The following is a 12280-nucleotide window of genomic DNA, read 5'->3' as shown; positions in this document are numbered from 1 at the left end:
AAATGACCTCCTACCTCCCAACCCAATGCATACTTGAGGCTCCCTACAGGGCAACCCCTCTGCTTTGGCTACATGGATGATTACTCACTCTTCAAAACTCTCTTGACTTCTGTGATTCTACACTTTCACAATTCTTTTCCTAGCTTTCACTAATCCATTCATTCATTCCAAAAGGCATTTGTTTGGGACTTGCCATAGTAGGATTAAGCAAGTAGGGATTGCATAGTAGGGATTGCAAGTATCAAGAAGTGAGAGGACATGATGCCTACCCTCATGGAGTGTACTGTTCAGTGAAAGAGACAATTTAAACAGGCAAAAAAAAAATCCAAATATACAGTCAGTTCTCATGATTCTTGGTCATTATAGTCTATAAAGTCATTACAAAGACTGAATTAGCAAATATTAAGCCATTGCTCCTAGACGAAATTAAGAGTCAGATTCCTACAAGCCACTGGGCACATTTTTGTCAACTGATCAATACATAAACTTGTTTTATGTATGTTCCTATTTAAAGACTCCTTATTCAATAATTCAGTGTGTATTTCTTGCTAAAAACAAGTTCTATACACTATCTCCTTAGAATAAAACACGAACTGAGAGGAGTTTAAGGCTTTCCTGATTCTGGGTATTCCCCCAAGGCCAGAGTCTCTTTTCATTAAAATCATTTCCTGAGCTTCTCCCTCATTGTGCTCCAGCATTTGGGACCACCGGCCCTACACTGATGCTTTTATTAATGTGCTGAATTTGTTTATTTCTCTCTCTCTCATATACACGCACCCACGCGCGCGCGCACACACACACACACACACACACACACACACACAGACTTAACATCTTTCAACTCAGGTCAAATTATCCAGGCTTATGTCTCATCCTACAAATCATCTTGACACATTTATTTCTGCTTCTCTAACTATAATTTATAAGATGTTGTGATTAAATTTGAACCTGACACATCAGATTTCCCTGAGCATCAAGATGACATTGCATCAGCCAGAGGTGGATGTGAAGATTACTGTGGAGTCAGTGAGGCGCCGGAGTGTGGAAACAAGAGTGAGCTCCAGACTCTAACAGACAGGTAGGTTATGACTGTGATTTGCTAACAGAGGTTTCAGCTTAGGTACTCAACTTCTCTGAGCTGTAATTTGCTCATCTGTACAATGGGAGTAAAAGTATCTTAGAAGAATACTGTGAAGAAAAAAATCTACATTGCATGTAAATTTCCTGGCCCATAGTCAGGGCTCAGTTGATGCCACTCTTTCTTTCCTAAGACTTGTTCAGTTTTCAGGACTGTCTCGATGTCTATTCACCAGGGATGATTCACTGGGCCCACCAGAGTACAATCTGGTAGCACCACAGAGGAGGAAATCCTCATGGCTTAACTACAGAGGAAAGACTTAAGAGAGGAGGCAAAGATCTTGAGAAAGGAAGACATAGATGCAGAGGGGCAACGAGGCTGTCTTTAGCATCTTAGAAAGGTGAAGAGGAGGGGGCTTGGGTGGCTCAGTCAGTTAATTGTCTGCTTTCAGCTCAGGTCATGATCCCGGGGTCCTGGGACCAAGCCCCGCATTGGGCTCCTTGCTCAGTGAGGCATCTGCTTCTCCATCTCCCTCTGCCCCCTCCCCTGCTTGTGCTCTCTTTCTTTCTGTCAAATAAATAAATACAGTCTTAAGAAAGAGAGAAAGAAAGGGGAAGAGGAGGTGATGGAAGAGACACAGTGACAGGAAGAATGGGCTGAGAAAGAAAGAAAGGAGTAATCCTAGCAAGGCCATCAGCCTAAGTACAATAAGCCAATAGACTATCACCATGTGAATCACCATCCCTCAGCTCCTAGAGGAGCCACGTTCCCCCTCAGATTCGGCTCCCAAGAAGACTAACACTGAGGGGGAAGGCCCAGGCAGGCCTTATCACAAGCCCTCAGGCCCCAGGCAGAGAGGAAAGAGCTGCTCTGTGGTTTATTTCCATGGCTGGGGTGCTGAACCCCAAAGTGGAGAGAGATGGGGCCAGAGAGTGTCTGGAGAAATGGGGACTTGGCTATCAGGCCTGGCAGCAGTGGGTCTGAATCCAACTCATTTGAATACAAAGACCCAGATACGAGTCCAAAGGATGCCTCCTCTATGAAAGCACTTGAACTTGTAGTTGCATGGTACACAAATGCTGCTTAGTACAAATGTAGATTTTGAGGGTCCCTTTCCATGATGTCAGCAGTCTGCCCAAAGATTCAGAGCCCCTGGTTCAGCATAAGGGGCAACTCTGAGAGAAAGTTGAAAAACCCCACATATCTTTTATAGTTCTCTCTTCCTCAGTTTTCCAAAGGTGGAATTGGGGTCACTTCAGCTCTTCTAAGGGAAAAGATCATCTTCTCCCCTCTTCCTCTGTGCCCCGGAATGGTGGAATCTGACCCTCATAATTACATTCTGGCTTCACTCAGTTTCATCTCATTCATTCCCCGCCCCCATCCCTCTTTTGCCAAATTCCTCTTCCTGATGAGTCAGGGATTAAAAATGCTCGGCATCCTTGCTGAGTAAATAGTATTTGTCCACAGTGATACTGGTCAGTGGCAAAATGCCTTTTGCTCTTTGATGAAAAGGTATAAGCACACAATTAACAAGTTGACTCTTTAGGACTGACAGGGCGAGGACAAGGAGCAGGACTGCGGTCCCATATAAGCATCACACTTATGCCCTTGGCCCTGCTTGTACTCTGCTCTGACTAACTGGGCTGACTGGCACAGAAGAGAAGGAGAGAAGGAAGGAGGGAGGACAGGATGGGAGGGGAAATAAATGTGCTGATTTCCTAAATCTCCTACCATTTGATCATACCTGTCAGGCTGCTATGATCACTCCCATTTTACAGATCCAGAGAAATCAAGTCACTGGTCAAGTCTGCAAGTATCAGAAAAGCTAGAATTTGAATACTTGTATTTTTAGGGGGAGGCTGTTGTCCTTTCCACCACATCGGGCTACTGATGGAAGTGAGCAAGCAATTGACTAAAATTGATTCTGCCTGCCTCGGGGCCTTTGGGAAATGGTCTGCCCCAGATAGAATGGAAGTTGCAATGGGGATCAGACAGCATTTGCCTCTTACCCCTTGACCTGGTATCAGACTTCCCTAGAGGGGATTTCTTTGTGTTTCAGGGGATCTGTTGTGTTTGAGCCAGCTGTGGACGAGGCATTTCCCCTGGAGTGGTAGACACAGCAGTCTCTATGTCTCTGCTGCCCCAGCAGATCCCACTGGGGTGGGGCTGGGGGGTTGGAGGTGCGGCCATGCAGGAAGTGTTGACTTCCTTTAGCAGGTTCTGACCATCTCAAGGGGTCATGTTGGCTCAGGAAGCTGCAATGTTCTCTGCCATGTAGGCTTTTTGTATTTTTCTCCTTTTCATAGCTTCACGTGCCTCTCTGAATGCTCTTTAGGACTCAGGAACTGGTGGGTCCTATACTCCCAAAGAGTCCATTTGTGTTCAAGCCTAATGTTTTATGCACACAGTTAACCAAAGTTCAGAGAAGAGAGTTCCTCAAGATCACACAGCCAGTGAATGACAGAACCAGGGCCAGAACCAGGACAACTGAATATGACTTAGTCATTCAGCAGAAATTCCTTGAGTGCTGATTATCCGCTAGTAGTAGGCCCTGAGCTAGGTCCTGGGTGCCCAATGTTTTAGCAGAAACATGCTGTGCTACTGGGGCTGGTGCTTCCCTGCTCCTCCCTTCTGGATGTTTTCCATTCCCAGCCCGAGGCTAACCCCAAGACTCCCAGGGCCACTCACCATGGCATTCCTAAAGACTTAGAAGAGGTGCCTTTGTGTGCAGCCTTTTCCTCCAAGACCCTGGAATGCGCGTTATGGGACTTGCTGATTTATAGCCATGTTGCCTTTCAAAGAATTCCCTGGCCTGCGTTAAGTCAACAGATATGAGAAAAGGCTTGTTAAAAGTTCTGTCACGGGAGCCAGTTGCTCCTTGTGTTAGCAGGATGCTTTCTTTAACCCCGGGCCCCTTGGGCCTGCAGCAGCACACCCTGGTCCTACAATAAACTGCTCAGAATCTACATGGAAGATTTGGAAGCTCCTTGGAATATAAATGTATTCAACGCCATATCCAGCCTTGCCTTTCTTTTCCAAAGCCTGGGGCCTCTCTTCTCCCTTCGGCTGCTTTCTGATTTACACTGAATTGTCTTAAAGCTTTCTCTATTGACATTGACCTATTTTCTATTTTCATACTCTTGTCATTCTGCTTGTCAGCTGAGACTAGTGGCCACATCCTGTCTGCCCGTGCTGACCTTTTGGGAAAGCAATTCATTCATTCATTTGTTCATTCATTCATGTATTCACCGATCCAGTCAACAATCCTGGCCCTCTTCTGGGAGCTGGGGATCAGCAATAAACAAAGATTCCTCTCTAGTGGCTACTGCTAGGGTGTACCCTCTAGATGCCCTATTCAGGATCACACTGCTCATTCCCCCAGGTGCCAGGCATGGTGCCGGCTGCTGCCCCATGACTGACGGCTCCTGGGAATTGCCCTTGGCCAAAAGGAGCTATGTTACCCAAGGTAACACCCCTTCCCTGGTGCACTCTGCATCCAGTGATTGGTTGCTGTGGGGGTACAAAGACCCAGCACCTTTTGTTTCAATTCAGGACAGCCAGAAGCACTAGCCCAGCTTCAGAGCTCCCCTTGGGATCAGCTGAGACCTGTGTTCAACTGCACTCCACTCTTTGCCCAGCCCCTGCTTCCTCAGTCCCTTATGCCTGCTGTTCTGGGAGCACCCCCCACCCAAGCATCCTACACACAAATCTCTACCTCAGAGCTTTTTCCCAGAGTAATTGTCCTACAGTGTCTGCCTTTGTGAGGTTTATATCCTGGAAAAGGGAGACAGAACATAAACACAGTAAACAGTAACACACTATGTGAAAAGTGACATTGCTATGGAAGAAAATAGAGTGGGGTTAGGGGATCAGGGATATGGAATGGAGAGATAATTAATCTTCATTTTTGATACAGTGATCAGAATTGGTCTCTATGAGAATGTGACATTTGAGCAAAAATTTAAAATTGGCAAGCTGAATGGTCAAAAGCTTCTGAATCCAAACTTGCTGCTGTTATCAGTTAGGATTTTCCAGAGAAACAGAACCAACAGCATTTGAGTGTGTGTGTGTGTGTGTATGTGTGTGTACATGTATATGCTCCTTAAGGAGATTTACTTCAAGGAAATGGCTCAATTTGGATTTGTTTGCTATTTCTTCATGATGAAATTTAAATGAAATTATGCATTCTGGGCAGGAATATCACAGATGTGATGATGTGGCATTTTCATGGCATCCCATAATATGACACATGATCTTGGTTTATCCTCTTACTGGTGATATAGACTTTGAGCTCATCAGTAGCATGGTATCTACCACGGGTCTCTACTGTATGGTTATTCTTTTTCTCCTTTGCTATTAATAAGAGTTTTGTGGGCAGATATTTTGAGGCTATGTAAATACTCCAACTTTTATCCACTAGTTTTAGAATCTATTGGTACTTTTTGTCTGAAATAATGAGGGTCTCAAATAATGTGGCTCTCAAACTGTGCTTTTCTAATTCCATCATTTCTTGGACATTTATAAGTAGGCATTATACTATAGGGAAGATTATTCTTTTCCTCTTACCTGGTCATTTACTTGTTAATGTCAGGAAAAATGAGTGGATGCCTATTTTAATCAAGGGGACTTAATCTGATGCTATAATTCATATTTATCGAATCATCCCAAACTGGACCATTTGGGAGCCCTTTGAGCTATCTTCTGTGTCCTTTGGACATGTCTCCATCACTCTTTGATTGCTTGCTTATCTTCTGGAATTATGAGATGTTCTAAACATGTCTTATATTTTTCCTGTTCCAGACCTGAAATCAATGCTATTCCCTTTCAGTGGAGGCTGGTATTGACAAACCAAGGTCTGGGCTCTAGGTAGACTCTTCATTGTTGGGGTCACTACTCCCAAGCTCTCTCAGGGATAGAGCAGGAAATATATGTATTAATGTGTGTGATGTACATGTGTATGCATGTGCATACATGTGAAGACATAGATGTATTTGCATGAGTATACAGAAATGTCCATCAGTGTTTATTTCTATACCTTGCTCTACATACTGAGCGCTCTAAGTTTACACCAAACTTCCCATTGTAATTCTATGCCAATGATTCATTCCAGCTGTCTCCCTTTATTTATTACTCCCTTGTCTAGTGAGAAACCTGGTTCTCATCACCTTATTATATTGACTTACTTTCTAAAATCCTCCTTATATCCTGCTTTTAATCTATCTCCCAAATCCAATGAGCTGCCACCCCTGTTTAGCCATCTTCTCTGAGCCACCAGAATGTTTACTCTCATTTAAACATTTGGCTACAATGATAAAAATACAGACTTGTTCACTAATAGCCTAAACACATTTTCTTTGTAGAAAATGCTACAAAAATTATAGTACAACAGACACTTTGAATGTGTTTGTTTTTTCCAGGCAATTTTGTTGGATTGGCTAAGGTGAAAGTTAGTCTATGGCTCTGAAAGTGTTTTTTCTAAGAAAAGCTGACTGCTTTGTGGGTTTAAATCTATGAGTTGTACAACGAATGTATCACATGAGCCATTGTCCAATGGCTCCCGGTGTGCCACAAAAGAGAAAGGTGGCCACTGTTTTCTTCCAGATTTTTACTTTGTAGAAACAATGAAATGGATGTTGTAGACTTTCTAAGGAGGCTCACATTTTTCCCAAGGCCCAAAGTTAGAAAAGGAAAAAGAATACATGGGGCATGGGTGGGCCTCTTGGTATGCAATTCAACAGTTAAAAATTATTTAGGAATGTGTTATTTAACTTCTTGGTAGTCTTTGGTAGGAAAGTTATCTTTTTAAAAAAAAAATTATTTATTTATTTATTCATTTATTTGACAGAAAGAGAGAGAGCACAAGCAGGGGGAGTGGCAGGCAGAGGAAGAGGGAGAAGCAGGCTCTCCACTGAGCAGGGAGCCCAACATGGGGCTTGATCCCAGGATCAACCAGGACCCTGGGATCATGACCTGAGCCAAAGGCAGACGTTTAACTGACTGAGCCACCCAGGTGTCCTGATAGCAAAGATATCTTTATAGAATCAATTGTCTGTAGTTTCAGAAATGGTTCATACTGGAAGATCCTCTAGGCTAATCAGATATTGTTCCTTTTCTCTTTACTACATGCATTCTGGTCTAAGCATGATAGATGACAGTGCTAAATGATTTACTCTTTTTTTTTTTTTTTAGATTTTTTTTTTTTTTTTATTTGACACAGAGAGAGAGATCACAAGTAGGCGGAGAGGCAGGCAGAGAGAGAGAGAGGAGGAAGCAGGCTCCCCATGAGCAGAGAGCCCGATGTGGGGCTCGATCCCAGGACTCTGGGATCATGACCTGAGCCGAAGGCAGAGGCTTTAACCCACTGAGCCACCCAGGCACCCCTAAATGATTTACTCTTAAACCTGCCCTGGAATCATGGGTGTGCTGACATGTTTAACAAAGTCAGCTTGCTAGGAGACAGAGCACTGATTTGCAGTTTTACTCACTTGCATTTGCTCATGAGATTTGCTCATTTGTGTGGGGTAAATACTCTCACCATGGCCGGTGTTACGCTACCAACCTGACATCCGTTAAGTACATGGTAGGAAGAGATGTACACAATCAGCTCTCATGAGTAAGCACTTCCAGCCTGGGTGTGTGGCCTATGAACCAGTCAGACCTACCCATCCACTTCAGCATTGTCTTCAAACTGCTGCTGACTTAGAAGGGAAAGTTCTTAGAAGGAAAGTTCTGTGCTCTGAAGAGATGAGGGTTAGGGATGTAGACTGAAGTCCTTCCTTGCTTCAGTGTGTTTACGTGCTTGACCTTGACACATGACCGCCCCGTGTCTGCAACCAGCAGGAGGGTTCTTTGAAGTCAGAATTAATCCTTATGGCAAAGCATCTGAGATCAGCTGCCTCCTATGTTTTCATGGTTCTGCTCTTCCTGAAGACAAGGGTGAACTTAGAGGGAGTTCCAGCTGGGCTCCCCTTAGCAGAATTTGTGGATCTTGAGGTTAAAACTCGTCAAGCAGTAGACGCAAGCCAGACTCTGTTTCGTAGAGCACCTCTGACCCCCACTGGCTGCTGGCATGTGTTGCATCTTGGGGGCGGCCTGGGCTCGGGCAAACGCTGCCCTTCCCCTAACTGCACACCAGTCCTTCCCAGGGGTTGCAGGACCCATTTATTCTTTGCTGTATTATTAGTGTTTCCTACATGGCGCCATCTATTCCTCATCGTTTTTTTTCAGTTTTTAAAACTCTTCATCTCTTTCTCCTCTGAAGTGGCAGATGTGTCTCTTATCGTTATATTGTATATGGATTTCATTCCAAGTCATCAGAAAATGAGCCAAGAGGTTTGAGCTGGTTACATTTGTGGTGGGTTTTGGTTTCTCTTGTTCTGGTCCTTTGGGTGACAAACACCAGGTGTTACTCCTTTGTTTATGCGAAGCCCTTCAGCTGGGTCAGCAACTGAGCCCATGCTCTCTTGTGCTTGCAAGAGAGCATGGGGGAGAGCCAAAGCACTGGCCACAAAGAACACTCCCTAAACCTCTGCAGGGAGCCAGGGCAGGGCGGTGAAGAGAAGCTGGGGCCGGAGGGCCACAGAGACCCGTCTATCATCAGGACACCCCATCTTCTGAGCACATTTGAATGTCTGATTCCATCTGCTCATTTTGGTATTTCTCTGGCATTTCTCACTATGACATCTTGGTAGTCTGGTATACGCATTAAAGCAAGCCCAGGGAAAGGCAGAGTGTTGGTGGGTAAGGAGCATACTTTCCAGTGGGTTTGCTCAAACCAATTTAGCAATTTCTACTAACTGCTGACTGCGTGCTAAAAAGAAAACAATTGTACATCACAGGTATTCCCAGTAGGATATTTTTTTTAGGGCTCTGTATTAAACTAATTTTGATTTTTGAATTGGGACCTGAATCCAGTTGTTAATCCCCTTTTTAGAAGGAGATTTGTATTGTCATTTCTAGCTTAGTCTTCTCTCGCTGTTTGGAATCATCACCCGACTGTGACTGTCCCTGCTGAATAGCAATATTCTTATCCTTCTGTGTATTACTTTTAAAGATAAAATTCAGGGTTTCTTATCCTGAAGAACGGCTTTCTGTCTTGTTTCTCACGGCCAGCAGAGGGCGCCAGGGTAAGGCTCACAGGAGTGTGAGAACAGTGCACTCCCAAGAGGTGAAAGATCCCCTACCTCTCCAGAGAAGTGACATTTCACCCGAGGGTTTCCCAGCACACACACAAAAGGGCTAAGAAATAGAGCTACATCTCCTGGGACCACAGGTAAAATAATCTTGATCTGGGACTGAGAAGAGCTTTGCAACCACATCCACCCCTGGCAAGGGGAGAGAAAGCAGGTTAGTGCTTCTTTGAGAATCATAAAAACAAAAGGAGGGAGCGGCAGAATCCTGGATTTGGGCCATTATTTGTCATCATCACCACGAAACTTGGGGCTAGGGGGCGGCGAGCAGAGATATCCATGAGATCAGGAACAAATCAAGCTCTATGGTTGATAAACTTTATATGGATATTATTTTGTCACTTGTCACATTTTTTCCTGTTCTGTTTCTTCCTGTCCTGTAGATAATCCCCAAATTGTATAAAAGTAATCTCTTTAACTTAATAAGGTGTATATTATAGTCCTACATACTACTGTGTGAGTTTTGAATGGCCAGTGTCTGATGATAGAAAACTTCATAAAGTTCCCTGGCACATTGCAATGGCATCATCAGCCAGTGTCTGTGTGCTAAAAATTAACTTGTGGGCCAGTTTTATTTCTTAATACTGGGTAAGGCTGAACAATAAAAAGTTATGGTATAGCTATCATTTTCAGGGAGCACACAAAGCAAAGCAAGGACTACAGATAAATACAAAATATGGTCCTTGAATATAAGAAGCTGATTGCCCTACTAGGAAGATGTGCATGGCCCAAAAATGTACCAAAGAAGTATCAGGTAATCTATTTAATGGTAATGATGATAATAATACTAACTACTGTGTATTGAGTGCTTACTCTTTCCTAATCACTGTGCTAAATCCTTTTATGTACCTTTTCTCACTAAATCCTCAAAACATCTTTATGAGGTAGGTACTATTATTATTGTCATTTTAAGGATAAGGTAACTGAGGCACACACAGCTTAAATAACTTACCAGGATTTTATTCCAGGCTGTCTGACCCCCAAGACCATGCCCTTAGAGATCCAGTGATCTATACTGCCTCAGGAGAGCAGTGGGAGTTCTAAGGTAGGAGATAGGTGTGGGCTAGAGGAGGCCTTCTTGGAGGAAGGCTTGGCAAGAGTGAGGAGTGTGGTTTTGAGGATAATGTGGAAGAGAGGGAATGAGAGCACACAGAGGCAGAGAACTGAAAATGCTCAAGGCACCTTGGGCTTCCAGGAGTAAAACCGCTGTCTGCTGTAAATTCTTTGTGCATGTACGTAAGTGAACGGCAGATGGTTACCTGGGAAAAGCAGGTTGAAGTCAGGTAATGGAAGGACCTCCTAGAATAACACCTTCCACAAACTAGGGTTGAAAAAGGTAGCGCTGGAGCCAGGACAGAGAGTAAGTAGATCACTTCAGTTATTCTCCACGTGAGGCCATGAAGGGAAGTCCTTGAGTGGTAGGCAGGAAATGACAACCGGAGATGAGCTGTCCCCAGTGGGACCTGGCTAAATTCTGGCCCCAGGCACTCTATATTCTAATCCCTATCAGGAAGTATCAACCACTAGTGTATTTTACAACTTTGGCACTTTGACCTAAAAAACAAACTATATCTGACAGGTGCTCCATATTTTTAAAGATTTTATTTCTTTGTCAGAGAGAGAGAGAGAGAGCATGTGAGCTCATGCACCAGCAGGGGGAGCAGCAGTCAGAGGGATAAGCAGACTCCCCGCTGAGCAAAGAGCCCAACGAGGGGCTCAATCCTGGGACCCTGAGATCATGACCCAAGCAGAAGGCAGACGCGTAACAGACTGAGCCACCCAGGCACCCATGACAGTACTTTATTACTTTTTTTTTTCATATACCTGTCCCTGTCCCAGGTGGGCTTAGAAATTATCACCATCATCATCATCATCATCACCATGTTACTGATGGGGAAACTGAGGCTCAGAGAGAACATGACTTACTAAGAACCTCCCAAATAGGACATAACTGAGACAAAGCTCAGATCCAGATCATCCCACCCCAGGACACTCAGGAATGCACTCTGCCAATGCTGACTGAGCAGCCACAATACACCGTGGGCCTGATGTTGGGTGTCCAGAGATAAGTCACTCTACCCACTCCTTAGGGAGCTCACAGCGTTTAAGTGAATAAAGCAAAACAGTTGCTAACAATAGGTGAGAAAGTCTGTTCCAAGCGTCTCAACATTTGTAATTGGGATGACTGTGTATATAGAAATGAGAGCACTTTTTGAAAGTAAAGGTTAATTCACAGGCAGTTTATTTCATCTCTCACTTCATGCGTGGGAATAGCTGAGAACAACCAGCTGCCCTTCCTACAGAGTGGGATCAAAATGTGATGAGTCTGATCTGTACAGTTTGCCAGAAAGTCACTCTCACCACTTCAGTCACTTCTTCCTGAGTAGAGGCGGCAAGTGCTGACTGTTACCAGCCCGCCACCTGCTGGAGCCAAGCAGAACTAACCCGAAATTCCAGGGAAGAGGTTCATGTAGGCAATCTAATAAGAATGTTCTCTTCTTTGGACCTTCGAGTGTGAGTTGACACCCCATAGTTGCTCCCAGCCACCCTTTTCATTGGTTAGCTTGGTGAAATGGGACCCTGAGGAGGCTTCTGGGAAAGGAAGTCATAGAGATTTTGTAAGCTGTGGCATCAGACAGATCTAAGCCCATGTCTAACTTGGCCACTCACTTGCTATGTCATTCGAAAAATACTAGTCAGCCTCTCCAGACCTGTTGCGTTGTCCGTAAGTTGAGATTCCTAGCCATCAAATGTGTGTTGAATGAATGAATGAAGAGATTGCATGAATACATTTTTGGTCGTTGGATTAGGAAAAAAAAAATAAATACATATATTCATAGTATCAGTATATATTTATAATATTTAATATATATATATCTATCAATCACCTGTTGTAGCTTATGACACCAAGACAAGAATAAATGGTAGCTAGGAGGTATTATCAGTAGAGCAGAGTGGTAACCAAAACCAAGTTCATATGCCTGACATGCAGCAAAGCTGATCACTGAGACAG

General features: G+C 44.0%; 1 protein-coding gene across 1 annotated transcript in view; it reads left to right on the top strand.

Annotated features, from left to right (window-relative positions):
- Positions 1-1033: 1033 nt before the first annotated feature.
- The window catches only part of LOC111156960 (ankyrin repeat domain 55), a 124279-nt gene continuing 113032 nt past the window's right edge, over positions 1034-12280 (top strand). Inside the window, exon 1 of the mRNA XM_022518138.1 lies at positions 1034-1078. The gene's annotated coding sequence lies outside the window, so the exon portion shown is untranslated. The remainder of the gene's footprint in view (positions 1079-12280) is intronic.

Source organism: Enhydra lutris, unplaced genomic scaffold, assembly GCF_002288905.1.
Source record: "Enhydra lutris kenyoni isolate GAN:26980312 unplaced genomic scaffold, ASM228890v2 scaffoldscaffold50, whole genome shotgun sequence".
Lineage (NCBI taxonomy): Eukaryota > Metazoa > Chordata > Mammalia > Carnivora > Mustelidae > Enhydra > Enhydra lutris.
This window is presented reverse-complemented; position numbering and strand designations above follow the sequence as displayed.